Source organism: Apus apus, chromosome 3 (genome assembly GCF_020740795.1).
Source record: "Apus apus isolate bApuApu2 chromosome 3, bApuApu2.pri.cur, whole genome shotgun sequence".
NCBI classification, from domain to species: Eukaryota; Metazoa; Chordata; class Aves; order Apodiformes; family Apodidae; genus Apus; species Apus apus.
In genome coordinates this window covers 62681132-62699745 of record NC_067284.1, presented here as the reverse complement: position 1 = coordinate 62699745, position 18614 = coordinate 62681132, and the positions used below count along the sequence as shown (strand labels likewise).

The following is an 18614-nucleotide window of genomic DNA, read 5'->3' as shown; positions in this document are numbered from 1 at the left end:
TAGGAGTATGGTAAAAATTTAATAGAATTTCACAGAATGAACCCTGTACTGTGCAGATTTACCTGGTTGCAAGTACATTCACTTACTCTCAAGATGAAATTTGTGTTTTCTGCATTATTACAATTTGCCTTAAGCAAAGTCGACTCCAAGTGAATGGCTCTAAAGGATTTTGTATCCTATACCAAGCAAAGACAATTAATGAAAAACTCACTGGAACTCAAAAGTTGATCCAGAAGAAGAGGTACTGCTGACTCAACCAAGAAAAAACAGTTACAGAGAAACATGACAGAGAAACATACTCATTTCTGGATTTTTTTTTCTTAATAACCCCCTCACTTGATATGTAGAAAGATATTTCACTCCTGTCAAGAAAACAGTTAGAAAAAGACTTTTATAGCCAATAGAAGATCACACCACATCACCAGATGTCAGGTACAAAGTTTTAAGTAAATAAAAAAAAAAAACAGTAAACAGAGGTTTTTTTCTTTCTTGGAAGAGCAAAGTTCATACCTATCCACTGATTCTATTTACTAATTTTGACAACTCACCACTGGTAAGTAATGTTGTGTATGTCAGAAAAGGGAGCCAGGTGAATGCAAAAAAGATAAATATGGTAAGTCAAGGCTAATAAGACACAGCTTCCTACAAGGAGAGTTACTACTGAATTCACCAGAGACAGAGCTGTGCAGGACTTTTTCACAACCACCGCTCCCCATTTCTAGCTCTTCACCTCCATACTGGTGGAGGCATCTACCCCTGTTCAAGCTCGGCTGGACTAAAACAGCCAGATTACCTTCATCACTAGAAACAAGCACACAAAAAAAAACCCTCAAGGTAACATGTAAGCCTATCGATCCTCGGGGAGGGAAACGAGGTTTCTTCCCTTTTCACCAGCAGCAGTGAAGGCGCAGGGAAAGCCTCAGCAACTTGAGCTCCCCACGCAAGGCCGCGGCGGGGTGAAGGCCGCGGCGGCGGCGCGGTGTTGACAGGAAAGGCCCCACGTGCCGAGGGCGGGGACGGGCCGGCCCCTCGGCCCCGCCCCGCCCCCGCTGCCGGCCCGGGCCTGGCACGGCGCCCCCGCCGAGGCGGGAAGGGAGGGGCCGCACCGCGCCGTGCCGCCCCGCCCCGCCCCTCCGCACCGCTCCCGCCGCACCGGCGAGGCCCCAAGGAGCCGAGGGTGAACGGCGGCGTCCCGAACAAAGCGGAGGGCCCCACCCTCCCTACCCATAAGGCCCAAGCAAGCGGTGCGGGTAGCGGAAAAGGCTGCCCCTCGTCCGCCCACCGGGAGAGGCCCGAGCGGGGCCGCGGCCCGGCGCTCGCGATTGGCCGGAGCGCCTTCCCACGGGAAGGCCGCAGAGCGGGGGTGTGTCCCGCCCCGTGCCCGCCCCGGTGCCGCCGCGCTCCCTTACCTGGCGCCCGCTCCCACCGGGCCGGGCAGGAGGTGCTTCCGCGGAGCAGCGGGAACCGGGCCCGGACTCGGCGCTCTCCGCGGCGGGGAACAACCGCCCTCCGCGACGGTTACGGCGCCCCAGCCGCCCGGCCCCCGGCCCCGCCCCTTCCCGCCCGCCAGCCGCGCCCATTGGCCGCGACGCGCCGTTCGAATCGCGGGTGGCCGCGCGCGATTGGCTGCCGCGCGATGGCGCGGGCCTGACGCCCGTTCGGCGGCGGCCGCCCCGGCGGGGGAGCGGGCGGCGGGAGGGAGGGAAGGAGGGAGGCCGCGGCGCCTCCCCGGGCGGCCTGCGCCGCGCGGGCCCCGCCGCCGGGCGGGCGGCAGGAAGGGTGGCTGGGGGTGTGTGTGGTGAGCGCTCGTGGTGAGCCCTGGGGCGGCGCCTGGCGCTGCGAGGCCGCCGGGGCTCCTCCTCCTCCGGCAACGGGCCCTGCTCCCGGCGGCGGGGAGCGCGGCCAGCCTGAGGTGTGGCGAAACAAACCAAAGCCAGCCAAACCAAACCAACCAACACCAAGCGCACCCCCGCCAAAAAAAAATAATAAAAAATCCAACTCTCTCTCCAAAAGAAAAATGAAAAGGGGCAAAAGAGCAGCGGTGTGTGTGGTTCACGCTGCTCTCTTGAGGTAACTTTTCCAGAAAGGCCATTGAAGTTACCGGCAGGTTTTGAAATCGGGAAGTCAGCCGCGCTCCAGCAGGCCGAAGAGGAAAAGGAGGTTGTGAAAAAGTCGAACGTCATATGCAGTGAGTCTTAAGGGAACGTGAGTTGCCTTGTTTCAGGTGCTTGACTCTTAAAAACGTGATGTGCTCTGAGCATGAAATAACAGTTGTGTTTGTACAATTAGTTTTGTTTATGTCCCCCTAACTGCCTGAATTTGGACACAGGTGGACATGTCATCTTCTGGCCTAATAAAGCTTCCAAAATGAAGGAAAATTCCTGAAAGACAAGACCAACGTTTTCCAACACACAACACTGGCAATACCACACAGACACAGCAAAAATGCCAGATGAAAAAACAACAAAACACCCAGCACCAAAAAAACCCACCAAAAAAAAACCCCAAAACAAGCAAACCAACCCTATAAAATCACAATCAAAAGTGATCACACATAAATAGGACCTATGGTAACCATGGACGTAGCTTGTCTGAGTCTTATTTATTTGTTTACAAATTTGTTAGTTGATTGTGTATTTATTTTAAGTTTCTAGCTATAATGTTTGAATTAAGAGCATGTCAAGCTCTTCATCTAAGTAAATGAATGCAGGAAATGGGCCTCCATATGTGAATTATTTAAAATTTTTTACTATTTATTCTGCTTAGTTTGGCCTTGAACTTTTTTATTTTCCTAAGTATTTTTTTTTTATCCCCTCCTTTTAATTTTAAAATCAAAGAGGTCAGGTTATATTTTCTTATGCTTCCATGATATTTTTCACTCTATGATAGTATAAGAAGCATCTAAGTGAGATTAAAAGTTACTCAGTCAAACCAGAGTAATCTTCAAGCACAGATTTCTTTAAATGCAGTCAGAATAAATTTGTTCTTTAGTTCCTAAGTTAATCAGCTTTTATCTGAAAGACATTTGATAACTTACTACACAAAATAATGCAACTGAAGCTTCCTTTCTGGCTTCAGATAATTAATGTTCTTGGTTCCAGCTGAGATTTTTGGTTTATTGCTGTTGCACAGTTTACAATTTTAATGTTAAAAATTGGTTTTGGTAGATGTCTTAGTTACAGTAACTAATGTTTGGAATGATCCTGGAACAGATGCCTACAATTAATAAGCTTAAATATGAAGGTTTTCAGTTGTAATCTCATTTAGAGAATAAACATACCTTCAAAGTAATGGTTTGCGTTTGGGATTGTTTACTGAACCTGGGTTAGAAAGTTATTGGGTCATTAAGAACTGTTTATTGCAATTCTGCCAGTGAACTTGTTGATAATAGGTATATGTTGGAGAAATTATTTTGGAAATATTTATGGGACCAGCACAGGTCAACTATTAAATGGGACAAATGTGAAACCTAGTCACACCATCACCATCACAATTATACTACCTCTGCACTGCTGTAAATTATATTTTCAGTATCTTTATAAAGCAGAGAAATTTCAAAAAAAGAACCTCAATCCTACAACATAAGACTGAGAAAATAATTCTTCAGATTTTAATTATAAATATTAAGCACTACAATATCACATCTACAGAAAAATGCTACCAACAGTTGTGTCCCAATAAGATGTTGATCCTTCAAAACTCAACCCTCCATTCTCCTTCTGATTTCAGAAGCATAAGGGGGCTCTGGCGCCAGAGCTGGTTTCACCAAGGCTGCCTCACCCCTTTCCTTCTCTGATTCCAGTCCCTGGAATACTCTTCAACTGGCGGCAGAAAGAAGGGCAGGGGGTTGGGAAGAGAACATGGAAAAAGCCCACTGGACAGTGGGTGTTCACTGTCCCAAGGCTCAGGAGAATGGTGATAACAAGACTGATAACACAAAATTAGCTTTACTGTCCTCCAGCAAGGGTGAGGAAAAATTGCTTCAGATGTAAGTTGTGATTCTGAAGTCCCCTCAGGACACACACTTAGCAGTGAATAGTGCTTGAGTTTAAGAGAAAATATAAAATAGTTGGCTGTATAGAAATTTAATATGAATAATATTATCTGTACTTCTGTAAAATCTGAGTGTTGTCAAGATGGAATATGAGATTGTCTGCACAACTGAAGTCTCCAGTAGCTCTAATTAACAGCTAGGAAGGCCCCTACAGGCTATGCTTGTTCCATGAAGTTATACTTAAGTAGTCCCAGGAAGTTCAGTGTTAGAGACTGGCCTTGGGAGAACAGGTTGGATTTACAGACGTGTCTCCAAACCATGAACCCCTCTAAGACTGGCAGCACTGAATTTAGGATCCCAAGATACCAAGTTTAATTTAATAAAAGGTATTTTTAAAAAATTATATGACTCCGATTAATATCCCAAAACTGACAGCTTAGAATTGGTGGCCATTCAAGTGCCCTGAATTGTTATTAGCCCAGTTATTGCTGCCCGGGATATTATGAATTACTGGTATTACTGTATGTACTGATATTTAAGCTAATGCATCTGGAGAGTCATAACTGCGTGCTTTCTGAATGCCATATGAAAACTCAGGTCTCACAGTAGAGCTCTCAGATTAGTGAAGTCTATGGAACTAAATTCAGGTTATATCCAAACTGTCCTATTTAATTAATGATATGTTAACACTTCCTGAAGCATGATATTTTACTATAAACCGTTTTAACTTCTGTTTTTCATTGTTAAGTAATAATGTGTGCATACACCATGTCTATTTTGCATTTTTTTCCCTTTCTCTTTTTCATGTGACTTGAAAATGTTTGTGGCTGACACATAAAGTAAAGCCCATCTCAGAACTGTTCCAATAGAGTTTGAAGACCAAAAGCTATCAAAACTTTAACTGGCCAAGCAACTAAAATTCTTACATTAAATTTTACAGTGTTGCTGTCTATCTGCTTGTTTCTTTTAATGCAATAAGACATAGATTTTTGTTTTCTAAAATACAAATATTTTTTTAAAATGCAATTGTATTACCTCTGCCCCTATCTTTCCCAGAATTAAACCCAGTTTACATTCACCAAACTACTTATGCAGCATTAAGTGAAAAAGTACACAAATATTGCCAATGTTCAGGAAATACAACCTGAACACACTGCAGCAATAAGAGCTGACCATAAGCTCCCCTAAACTTGTTTAACTCAGAAATACATTATTTGTGGTCAGAGTTGGTCTTTTTCAGTCCCACAGCTAGATCTAACAGCCTGTCTGTTCAGGGAACTCCTCCCATGTATCCATACCATGCCCAGCCATCTCTGTGCTTAAGACAAGTATTATTACTTTTGGGTTACTTTACCATTATTTTTATAGGTGCTGTAAAAAGGTTGCTAAAACGAGTCCTCCTATAAAGCTGCCAACCCAAGAAAGTTGAGAAATATGATAAATGGCTTTAGCAGAGCCTTTGGAGGTGGGTGGGGTAATCAGCTTCTATTTCTTCTCCTGATTAGCCCTTTGCTTCTCTGAAAAAAAAACCCATAAAAGTCATAGTAAGGTAGGATTTTTTACAGTCTGTTAAAAAAACCCATTTATTTATATATATGTGTACTATATACATATACTATATATGTATTTGCTATATATATATGCATATACTATATAGACTATGGTCTATATAAACACATTATATGCTTTCTCTTTCACTCTATTATTATATTTGATCAAAGCATTGTAATATGTCTAGTGAGAAGACCTCAACTGTTAGCATGAGAAGAAGAAATCTCCTGGTTGGCAGCTGTCTTCACACTACATGCATACAAGCTTTTACCAACTGTAGCCAAGCAGACGGTGATGAACACATGTTGCCTATTTTAGATCTCAAAGTAAGAGAAAAGACAGACTGAATTCTGCACATTGGCAAATAACGTCCCCTTTCTGCTTCTCAAACTGTTGTTGAAAAACTAAGGACAATTTGCTTTTTTTAAGCTGTTGTGAACATTAAAGAATGCAAGTGTACTCAGCATTTTGGGGATTGTTTTGACAAGTATATGTAATATTATTAATATTTTTTCAGTGGTATCTCCTTCTTAAGAAAGGAACTGGAGATTTGGGATTAACCTCTGGATTTTATTAAACTAAATCAATAGCAGTTTTGTTTGCACAGACCTCAGTAATGCAAGAATTCCACCCTTGACCATATAATAAGTTTCTCCTTATATATTAATTTATGATACCTCAAATTGGCACTTAAAACCCCCTATAAAGGAGCAGCCTGCTAAGAAACAGAATGGCTCTGGGTAAATTAAGTTGAACACTTGCATTCTGGGAATTTTTGCAAAATTTTATCTTTCAAAACAGCTTTAAAAAAATGCTCAAGGCTATCAACTGTGCTGGACTCAGCAATAAGGAGAGGGATACAGATACATGTAAACAGACTTCATTCCTCTAAACAGGAGGAGGAGGAAAAAACACACTGACACTTTGATCTCCACAATAGTGCAACAAGCTTCCTTTTTGTATTGTATGTGAATTTATAAATAAGACTCATTATTGACTAAGGGAAGTTGATGCAATTCTCCAAGTAATGGGTCTTGAGATAAGAGTTTTGGCTACTGTATCTTCTGCTGGGCTGCTTACCTTCCCACTTTTGCAGCATGAATTTTAAATTACTCCAGCAGTAAGCCCTTGAAACAGTTAGTTTTCTGAAGGCTTGTGGAAAACAGACTACAGTATTTCTAAGTATGTGTAAGATGTGGCAAAGGTGTGTGCATTAAAGAATGTTAACTGCTTAAATAGAAAAGTGGGGTTAATTCTAGAGAAAGATAGAAAACTTTAAAATACAAAGAAAAGCCACTGTCGCCTCCCAGGCACCTACTGACTCACAAGCAGTTTCACAGGAGGCTTCTAGCTTTTGAACCAGTACCCTTTTATAGCACATTACAAATCTTATACATCCCTGAACCATGAAGGCACCCTGGTGACTTGATAAAAAAGGCAAACACAAACCTTGGCAAACACAGACCATGCAGAACCCAAAGTGACAAACCAAACAAATACACACATAGACCTGTGTGTATAAATATGTTATACATACATGTATGTATAAAGAGTGGACAAAAATTTTAGCTCTCCAGCCTTATTTTTTGCAACCAGTTTGTGGATCTTATGCCTGTGGCTGGCATGCATGACTCCTTACAGCAGCTGAAACTGAGGCAGCTTTGCAATACAAGCTGAAGAGAGGCCACACACCTCTGGTCCAGAGCAAGCCCGCGGCAGGGCTGCTGGCGCTCAGTCAGGCAGGGCTCAGCAGCACAGCTGCTGGCCTGCACCAAGGTAGAATATTGCACCCAGGGCCAGTTTTCAAAACTGTATGAAAAATCCACCATGATTATTTTAATGGAATTTAAAAAAGGGAAAGCACTGTATTTCTGGGATGAAGTATTTGAGGAAAATAATTTGGGTAAAATGGGGCAAATCTTTGTACAAATATTTATAACAATGTGATATGTAGAAAAGATGGTCAATTTCTTACCAGAGTATAGACACCAAAGAATTGATTTAATTTAACATGGTGCTCATATTTAGTCTCTTGAATGTGGTGCTACTGCTATCCTCACACTTCTCATCTTCTTATTCTAGAAAAAAAAAAAACAACAACCAGTTACTGAATCATGCAGACCTAAACCAGGAGCAGTAAGTGAAGAAATCAAGTTGATGTGTTGTGCAGAAGATGAGCACACATGCCTTGGATTTAGGAGGTGGTCTTATTGCATATCTACTCTCAGTTAATTTGACTTCTTCTCTGATTAAACCTGTTCAACTAGTCCTGTTGGGGTGTTTTTTAAACGCTGTAATTTAACTTTTAATTAACTCTTTGAACATCAATGGCTATATTTCTACCAACATGTTAAAATAGATACATGTACTTAATTCTTCCACTGTGTTTTCTCAAAATGGTGGCTTTAAGCAGATTCTGCCCAGAAACAAACAAAAAAAAGGATGATTCATTCAAATGCGGCCACCAAAACTGTAAATCCTGCACATGGCATTTGGTCTGGGTTCACATTATTTTTTTTCATATCTGCTACTGCAACTGCCGAATAGAGCTGGGCAAATTAAAAGATTTCTAAACCCCAAACTTGTATACATGCATCAAGTTATGCATTTTAATAAATATGAGTAATAACTAAGCATGAGAGTGGAGCTTCAGTGTGTTCATGTTCCTAGGCATTTTTCATTGTTCAACTTTTACAATTCTTGTGACAAAAGATATACACATAGTGTTAGTTTCATTAGGAGCAATTTCAAGTAAGATAATTGGAACCCTTCAGGGCAGAATTTGCTTATATAAGCCTACCCAACCCTCATTTCCATAAATCTTTCTTATTTTCTTTCCCTACACTTTAAAGTATATCTATACTGTGGACATAATTTTATACATGTCCCATTTATAACACAGTAACAAATTGATCTCCACATTCTTAGTTAAGCAGTGAGCAACTAACAGCTGGAACAGCAGTGATGAAAGACAATATTAATGTTAAAAGTTTCAGTGAGCCAGTACCTGGAGACAGATAAGCAGCAAAGACAGTTGCATACTTCAGAGTCTTCTCTTTGTCTCCCACTTCTCTCTGGTTCTCCCATTTGCAAGGCGGGACATGCTGAGCCCAAAACATGAGTTATGGAAAGCAGAGGCTGCTGTCAGGCTTCTCATTTAATTAAAGGAGAAAGGATAATTAGGATGGTTTCTAGCCCAAAGTATACTAAGAGGTGAATTCAGAATTAATTCTGGCACTAGGCAAGCTGCTAGTTTTCAGACACTTCTTTCTTATGATAAATTTTAAATCCAAAATAATTCCTGGCTGTTAATGCAATAGTTGTCTGTTGTCTGTTCCCGCCATGGATGCATCTGTAACTTCCAAGTTCCTGATGGCAGTTGCAGGCATTCCCAAGCAATAAATTGGTCAGTGTTCTGAAATAAATTACTCAGATATTAATAATTCAGTAGTAATTCTGTTGTGACCAATTCCCACACAAGGTTTATTTGTTCAGCGCTACTTAGTCACACAGGCACAAAAGGAAACTACACTTTGTTCTCAGAGAAGGCTTGGGTTTCCACAGACATCAGAACATGGGCTCAGAGTCCTCGTAGGGCAATTCGGGCAGCTCACAAATATTTTTCGCAGCCTGTGAAGGGCTGATCAGTCCCAGAGAGCTTGGGCCAGGTTTTTAAGAGGCCAGACTGCTGAGCACACGACACATCTGGCATTTTGGCGGGCAGTAGGTGGCAGGATTCTGGTTTAAGATTCATCATTGTTAAATACAGCAATAAACACTAAAAAAACAGACGCAGGTACCTGGTACTGAGCTGCATGATACTGCTTCCCCCCCCCCACCAGCCAGCATGATCGCACTTCTGGAGCAAACCATTATTTCAGTTGTCCAGAAATGCACCTCAGCAATAACCTGACCTGAAGGCACTCTCTGGTGCACAAAACCAAAGATGCTTCCTGCTCCTACGTGCTTTGTGTTTATGCAAACAGGCAACATGACTCATTCTATTTACTTTTCAAGTGTGCTTTCCCTCCCAAATTACTCTGGCTTACCTGGCCTAGATGGATCCCTCCTGCTAGGACAGCCAGGGCCCATGTGCTGTAAGACCCACAGATCTCAGCAGCTTGTAAAACTAGGTTGTGCTGGGCACATTTTCCTTTTTACTCTGGTTCTGTAAGGTGGGCTGGGGTTGCATGGCTTGGAGGTTATTCCTGTAAAGCATTGGCATTGTTCATCTCACACACACACAGACCCTCCTGATGAAAGCACATGGCAGGAGGACCTGGCAGTGCAAAGGGGATTGGGGAACCCAGTCTGAGACACACGCCACAATCTGAAAGATACACAATTTGCTCTCTTACTTCTCTGTTCCTTTCCTGCCTGGTATGTATAAACATCTTACCTGCAGCACAGTTCCCTCAGTTACGACCTTCACTGGTATTGTGCTGTCTTTTTGGTGAGGCTGTGATGGAGCAAGGCAGGTGGCTGCAGACATTTCCTGACAAGGTGAGTTCAGTCTCCATGGAGGTGCAGCATCTGCCCCGTGTTTGCTTGCCACTTTGGCACTGAGACACTTTCTCAGCTTTCCCCTGAAAGAGGGAGAAAAAAAAAAAATCCAAATGGAGTCGTGGCACAGCTACTGATGGCCAAAAAACCAGGGCTGCTTTTGCAGGCTTAAGCAGATAAAGACTCCAGCAAGGCTAAACAGAAACTGGGAGATCACCAGTGCATCCTCAAGTCTTGCTTCAGAGCTGGGGTTTTAAATTTGAAGCACTTTCAAGTTTGAAGTAGTGATTTTTTAATTATTTTTTTTCCCGTGCAAACATAAGGGGATAAAACAGCATTAGCGGAAGTGAAATTACATATTTCAGTCACAGTGGCTGACATGGACTTGGGTGGCAAAATCTTTCCTATTCAAGGTATTCAGAAGCACTTGGAGGTGGCTGTTGAACCACGCTCACTCACAGTCTCACCTTCCCCCTGCAGCCCTCACTTAAAAAAGGTCTAATTAATCTAAATAATGATTCTGTGATAAATGCAGAAAATCTGGGGAGGCGTCTCATATTGCTTCAAAAGAAACATTCTAAATGCTTTCTTACCTATGTATTTACATTTCAGTGGCAAAACTGTACAGGTCACCCAAACTGTAAACTTCACCAACCCTGCTGCTGCTGTAATGTTCACTTGAAAATTAGTTTTTCTTTCAAGTTCAAGATGAGAGGATTTTCTCTTCCTGCACGAAGCTGCCAACAGCTTCTTGCGCCTTCTCAATCGCAGCATGTTTCCTTCACTGGGAGAGAATTTCTGCTTTTCAAAGAGCTGAGACTGTCCCCACACCCTGGTCTGTCCCCCGGTTACTTATACAACCTCTCAGAAAACCATTAAGGAAAAAAAAAAAAAAAGCGAAGTTGTTTGGCCTCTTTGTATTAGTTCAGTTGCTTTGTTCATTAGTGTCTAAACCCTCCTTTCCTTCCGGGAGCAGGCATAAGGAGGTAACATTAGCACTTTGCTGCAAAAGGGAGCCCAGCTGCCTCCTTGCTTCCCTCCTTACTCCCCAGTTCTCAATAAATCAGCACCAGTGATTGCCGCTGACTTTCCTGTGCAAAGTGAGAGCCCTGCTAGTCTTGAGAGACGTATGTCTCCTTACCCTATATAGTTTATCTTATATTTGGTAGTATAGTAGAGCTGGAGGGGGGGGGGGGAAGGGCAGGGAAGGGAAGAAGGAAGATTAAAAAAAAAAAAAAGAACAGAAAAGGAATAATTAAAAAAGAAAGGCTCTTTTCGTTTTTAAGTGGTTTCCTTTCTTTCCCTCTCCGCACATGCACATTGCTTCCGGCCTCTCTTTGTTCCATTGCAAAGCAGGCGAACCTGCCTAACATCTATGCTAATGGCAGGGGAGCAGAGCTGAGTTTTGACTGTTGCTCTCCGGATCAGTGCAGCTTCCTGTGGGGAACCCTCAGCCATTTCTGCTAACTACATTTCATCCTCCGGAGGGAAGGAGCAGCACTGTGCTGTTCTCAGAGCAGCATTACTGCAGCAACACCACAAACATACAGACTTTATTTCCTACTCCTGAAGTATCAAGGGGCTTGGAATTGGGGCCTGGAAGCCCCACAAGTTAGAAGAGATTTTTTTAAACGTATTTTTTTTTTTATGCAGCTTGTTAACTTTCAGTAGAAACACCATTTTTAGAGATGTTCTCACAGAAACCACTGGCACCACTGTTATGGTGAGCTGCCTCTGGACTTCACCTTACGGTCTCAAGTGTAGGCTTACTGCAGGATCATAAAGGTGGGGAAAAAAATGGGACAAGGCAGAGAGGAGAAACTACAGTGAACTGTACATCTTATGCACAAAATAGCTAGTTTATTCACAGCTGCAGACTGTAAGGGTACTGATTTATGCAATTTAATTTAAGATGTAGTTGCTCTCTGATATATATGATACAGAACAAAATCATTTTAAAATATTAGAGGTTAAATTAGCAAGTACACAGATCATTAGGGAAGAATAAGAGAATAAGACTTTCACCTAAATGGATGGAAGCTGAAGTCTGCTTATCATGCTGCCAAGAAACACAGAAGTATTAACCATATCTGATAAGATACTAGGGCAGTGGGCTACTCCATGCCACACTGGTATTACAATTTCACATTTTTTGAAGCACATTTTTCAAAGAACATTTTTCAACTGCTGTAGTTTACACATGGTGATTACTGAGCTGGATGCCAACAGCCCCCTCAGCTGTCTGCTATATGTGCTTACACTGAAGTCCTTTCTTGGTGACCGGCTCCTAGTGGACATGAGCTACTACAGGCTGGGAGGTTATTTTAGGGATGAACAGCCCACACAGCATGAAAGAAAAAACATTTAGAAGTTACCCCAGTTTCTTCCCTATGCTTCATTGAAAGTCTCTCTTCTTAGCTGTCCCCTCACATCCTTCTCTACTGAAGCCCGCTGACAGGTGATGGATGATGCAGAACACTTGCATTCATGGCCATCATGCCTGTGTGAGCACATCACCACACTCTTTCCCAAAAAGACGTTGGACAGCAAGCAATGACAAACAAATCCCCTCCCCAGTTTTCAGCCCAACCAAACAGAATCACAGAATCACAGGATATTAGGGTTTGGAAGGGACCTCCAAAGATCATAGAGTCCAACCGCCCTGACAGAGCAGGACAAAAAAAAACAAAAACAAACAAACCCAACAAAACAAAAAAACTAGGGCAGATCACTCAGAAAGGCATCCAGACAGGTCTTGAAAGTCTCCAGAGAACAAGACTCCACAACCTCTCTGGGGAGTATGTCCCAATGCTCTGTAATCCTCACAGGAAAGAAGTTCTTCATGTTGAGGTGGAACTTCTTGTGCTCAAGTTTTAATCCATTGCCCCTTGTCCTATCACAAGGCACAAGTGAAAAGGGGTTGTCCCTGCCTTCTTGATGCCCAGCCCTCATGTATTTATAGATGTTAATTAGATCCCCCCTTCATCTTCTCCTCTCCAGACTGAAAAGCCCCAGGTCTCTCAGCCTTTCCTCGTAAGGCAGGTGTTCCAGTCCCTTTATCATCCTCGTAGCTTCCATTGGACTCTCTGGAATAGATCCCTGTCCCTCTTGAACTGGGGATTCCAGAACTGGACATAATACTCCAAGTGAGGTCTCACCAGGGCCGAGTAGAGGGGGAGGAGAACCAACCTCAATCTGCTGGAGACACTCCTCTTAATGCACCCCAAGACACCATTGGCCTTCTTGGCCACAAGGGCACATTGTTGTCCCATGGACAAACCCAAGGACTCTGCATGATCAGGTGGCTATGGGTGCTTTTGTGAGTGGTTTGCAAGCCCAAACTGATGGCTCTGAACTGGGGAGTCACTGGGCACTGGGAAGGGTGTTTCGATCTGTCGTGGTTTTGGCCCAACACAACAACAAAGAACCAGCACCGTAGCTGCTCACTCAACACCCCCCCAACACACACACTCTGGGATGAGGAGGATAAAGCTCCTGGGTCGAGACAAAGGACAAGGAGGGCTCTTCACTGATTAAGGTCCCAGGCAAAACAGACTCAGCTTGGAGAAAAATAATAATTTAATTTCACACTAATCAAACACACACAGGACACAGACAACACACAGAGCAGGGCTTGCATATGTTACCCCCACCCCTCCCTTTTTCCTGGGCCCAAATTACTTTGCTCCCAGTTTCTCTCCCTCCTTCCCCCCAGCGGCACAGGGGGACAGGGGATGGGGTTTAGGGTCAGTTCACAGGCTGGTGGTTCCTGCCACTCCTTCCTCCTCAGGGAGTATTCCTTACAGTCCTCCCCTGCTTCCCCATGGGGTCCCTCCCATGGGAGAGAGTCCTCCACGAACCTCTCCTTTGAGTTCTTCCCATGAGGTCCAGAGCTGCTCCAGCCTGGGCTTCCCACAGAGTCACAGGCTGCTTTGGGAACAGCCACCTCCCCTGGCACCGAGGTCTTCCAAAGCTGCATAATTCGACTCCAGTGGCCATAAAATCCAAGTCCACTGGCCAAGTTCACCCCTCCTGGCACCTTCAGGGAACGTTCCACCATGTTCCTCCATGAGTGCAGGGGGACAGCTGCCATCTCGCCATGGGTTGCAGGGAAACTTCTGCTTGGGCACCTTCTTCCCCTTCTTCCTCACCAACCACCAGCACTGCTCTACTTCTCCATCACAGCTCTTCTGTTTTCCTTAAGTGCTCCTTTGCTCAGGTCTTATCTCAGTTCTTTCCTATGTTAATTGCTGAGGCATCTATTGTCCCTCTAATGGCTCCTTGGCTGGTTTTGGAGCAGGGGAAGCTTCTCATCTTGTTACTGGAGCCACTCCTGGGGCCCTTCCCCCACTACCAAAAAACCCACCAAACCAGCATAGGATCTAGCTGGGTATGTGTCTTTCCACCACCACAACCAGCTCTTCTTCTCCTGTGCTTTCTGAGGTCCCTTGTAAAATCTTTCAGGGAGGCAGAAGAAAGAACAACTCTTATGCCACAGTTTACTTGCTCCAGTATCTTCTCAACCCCAGGACTTGTTCTGACTTTAAAAAAAAAAAAAAAGGCTTTGTTTTGCTAGCTTGATAAATCAATTTTATCTAATGCTTACACAAAGTTTCATCTAAATTTTGTCTATTGAAATTGTAGCAGCAAATTCGGTCTGCTACAGCTTCAGTAGCCATTCCAACGCTCCATTTGAAGAGCTTTCATTACTGGTGTTTGCAGGGAAATGTCTAGGACTGGGTAAAAATACACAATTCAGTGACTGCAGAAGTTACCACTTAGCTGAAGCAAAATTACATGACCGCAAGATGCAATTGCTTTTGAACCTGCATCTACCACCCTCTCAATACATGTATGTCTTTTTTCTCTCTTTTGAGGAAGCCCTGTGAAAGCTGTCTCAAGCACAACTTGAAATAGACACACACACGGCGGGGGGATGATACTTGGTATACCTATTTTTCCACATTCAACCTGAAAATTAGGATGTATTTGCCATAACAAGCTGATAATGTGCCATCATTAGTTGAGCAAGGCTGCCCTGTGCCAGTGTTACTATTATACTCTTACCTAGACGGTATTTCTCACTTAAGTCAGCCCCACTGCTCTTTTAAAATACTTATCTGGGGATGAGAGATGGGCTCCAAGGGTTTTTGTGTCCAACCATACTCTCTGCAGTAGCCTGCAGGTCATACCAAGCAGGAGGTTGGCAGAGGGGTGTGCAAGTGAGCTCCCTTCTCTCCTCAGCTCACTCCCCTTGTTAAAAACCAGCCGAAACAGCTTTTCCCCCGCCATGCACACAGCCAACCTGTACACACCAGGGCTGGGGAAAGGTTTATCTCCATTAGCTGCCCTGACAGACTGCTTCGCTCAGCAGAAGTCCTAAGCTGCACGCCTCCACAGCAACCTCATTTACAAAATCAGAGAGAATAATGGAAAGGTCCATTTATTGGTATCTCCTGTGCATGTTAGAGTATGCACTGTGAATATGTGATTTCTGGTTTGAAGTGGTGCAATTAAAGCAGGGAAAAGAACAGCAATCAGTGTAGCTCTGACCTCTCACACCTACATGTGTATTAAACACATTTCAATTAGCTTGACAATTATCCATGAGAAAAAATGGCCTGTAAAGCCTCCATCCCTGTCTTATCCTTAGGAGGGAAAAAATATAAACTTACTTCCCATCAGCTTGTTAGACTTTGCCTGTATTTAAAAATATTCTGCTCTTTTTTTCCTGTTTGCAGACTTCTAACAGGTTATTTTGTGGTGTACCTTTGCTAAGCAGCTCTCCTGGACAAGAGTCAAGAAGGAAAACAGGGTTACAAGACAGTGAGAGGAATACCGAGAGCCAGGGTGCCTGTGTGTGCAAGCACGTTTGGAGGCCAGGGTTGTGCTATCTTCCCCACATGCAGCTGTGACCTTGTCTTGCCCTATTTAGATGTCATTTTCAGGCTCATGACCTACTTACCCACGTAAAACTGGGTGTGATTTACTAGATTTTGGCCTTAAACAGGCTGTCCAAAAGAATTCTTTAGACTGAGACTCTGCTCATCGCTGCTCTTTCTCCTTCCCCCACCCTTGTTCATGGGACAAAACTGACTCACAGCATAAAATCTTGATCTGATGCTTTTTTTGTAGTCTCTTCCTTGCCTGTTTTGTGACCTGTACTTGATGCCATGTAGAGGCATCCAAGAGCGAAGACCACATTTGCTGTGCCACAGCACTGGTGGGTTATTAACTGTATTACACTTCTGCAACAGGAGTTTAATAAACTGAAACACAAAAATATTTCTCTACCATTGAACAAGTAATTTCAAGCTGTGGTAACAAGGTTTCAGTTTTTTATCTGTGATTTTGACATAATGAGATTTACTATTTGCTCATAGACTAATTCACATACGAAGATGCTGAATAGCACAGAAAAGATTGATTTTATGCTTACTGGATCCACCATCAGCTTCCAGATCACATGGAAAGCTGGGAAGGCTGCTTTGGCTGGTAAATTGGAGGAACTAATTGGTTACACTCTTTCATCAGGAAATAGCATCCAGTTCTGAGCATTTGCACTTTGAACCAGCAGCTGAATTTGAGTTGATAAAACCACCAACCCCAAAGGAGTGGAACTCATCAGAAGCTGCAGGTGGCATGCAAATCAAAAGCTACAATATTAACACACAAGAATATGCTTTTTCTGAAGGCCTGGGAGACCCTAAGGGACCTAACAAAGTAAGTTGTTGTAGACTCAAGGCAAAAACTCCAGCCACTTTTAAATGCCCCCATGAAGCAGTCCCTAGATGGGTCTGACCTACATTGCACTTGCCAGCCACACTCCAGCTTCACTTGGGCTCCGCAGCAGCCAGGACGCAGCCCTCACCTCTCTCTCCAGCAGCCGATGTCAACGCAGCATCATTAGCAGGTCTGGCAGCCCACAGAGAAATAATTACATGTATTAAGAAGCAGCAACAGTGATGACAGGCTCAGAAAGCAGTCCCCTAATCAAGCAAATGTATAGATAAAAACAATAATAGTGTACTGTAACTCAGAGGAAGATAACAAGCAGGTTATTGAAATATGCTTTGAGGAGTAGAATGATCAGCTCAGATAGAAGGGAATCAAACTGGCATTTCTTTTGATTCAAGCTCAACTGCAGCTACAATCTATATTTTCAGGATTAGGTCCAATGCAGACGACTAATGGACACCCCTCCCATACCACTTCATGTACTGAATTGAGCTAGATTGCTCAGCTTTATTAGAATTTTTTTTAAATGGGAAGCTTTATGAAGATCTGAAAATGTTCAAAAGCTAATTTTTCTGTAGACCATTTTTGTGTTGCTAAGCAAAACATGTAGGAATCATTCTGATTGAACCTTAGACCTAAGGGGCAGAATGATAATTTAAATATTGATTATTGAAATATAGATTTTTATAAGATATTTTAAAAGTATGTGTAATCTTCAGAAAACTGAAAGTTTTAACATTATAGAAGTTACGGGTGAACAATAAGTAACATCTCTTTAATGTTACAACTAGCCTCATTAGCTGCAGTTAGTATCAAGTCTTGCATTTTGATTTTCAGGTGAGATTTCAGGTGAGATACAGCATTTTATGCTAAACCCTGAAGCCCATCAGTTTTCAATGTATCCTGTTTACAATGGTTATTTCTAGAGAAACACACAGCAAACCAGATCAGCTCTTGCAGTACCTGCCTGAAAAAAAAAAAATAAATAGAAAACTGCAGTGTCCCTGTTGACCTTCTGGAGCCAGCTATGCCTATAGTCCTCTGTAGATACCTGGTCACTTCTCTCCCACCCTCCCCTCCCCCATTATAAGCAGCACACACTTTGATGTCATGTATTTAAATTCCTATAGTTCCAACAACCAGGACCTTCCCAGCAACAGGGTATTTTGTGTTGTTGTTGTTATTTTCCTTCTAAGTATTGTGCGATTTAAAAAGTAAAATAAAATAAAACAAAGTCTTTGGTTTGGGTTCAGCATGTTGGATAAAATTCAGATCATCCTCCCCTAACAGAATGTCTGGAAGCTGTAGGTGGATTGTGGGACACTGGATGTGTAACAAAAGCACCGGTAACTCATGTGCAGGCACCAGCTGCACATCCAGGGCTCCTGCTCCCATTTCCACACCGAGGCTGCAGGAAGTCAGACCCTCTCCTATAGGACCAGGATTAACAAGAATGACCTTACAGCCTGGGGTCTTGTGCCTAACACAACAAAGAACCAGCCCCGTGGCCACTCACTCAACTTCCCCCCCACACACACACAGTGTGGAATGGGGAGGACAGAGGCCAACTAGAAGCTCGTGGGTCAAGACAAAGGACAAGGAGGGTTCTTCACTGATTAAGATCATGGGCAAAACAGACTCAACTTGGGGAAAAATAATAATTTATTTTCACACTAATCACACACACACAGACAACACACAGAGCAGGGCTTGCATGTGTTACCCCACCCTCCCTTCTTCCCAGGCTGAGATGCTCTAGAACTGACCATGACTCAGGGAAAGACAATCCTTAAAACAAATAAATAAATAAATAAAAATCAGTGAGTTT

The 18614-nt window shown here is 43.3% G+C and overlaps 1 long non-coding RNA gene across 1 annotated transcript; it reads left to right on the top strand.

Annotated features, from left to right (window-relative positions):
* The first annotated feature begins 1716 nt into the window (after window positions 1–1716).
* LOC127383208 (uncharacterized) lies at window positions 1717–5871 on the top strand. The gene is made up of 2 exons (XR_007889128.1): window positions 1717–2205; window positions 5733–5871. It is a non-coding gene; the product is annotated as an uncharacterized LOC127383208 (long non-coding RNA).
* The last annotated feature ends 12743 nt before the right edge of the window (window positions 5872–18614 follow it).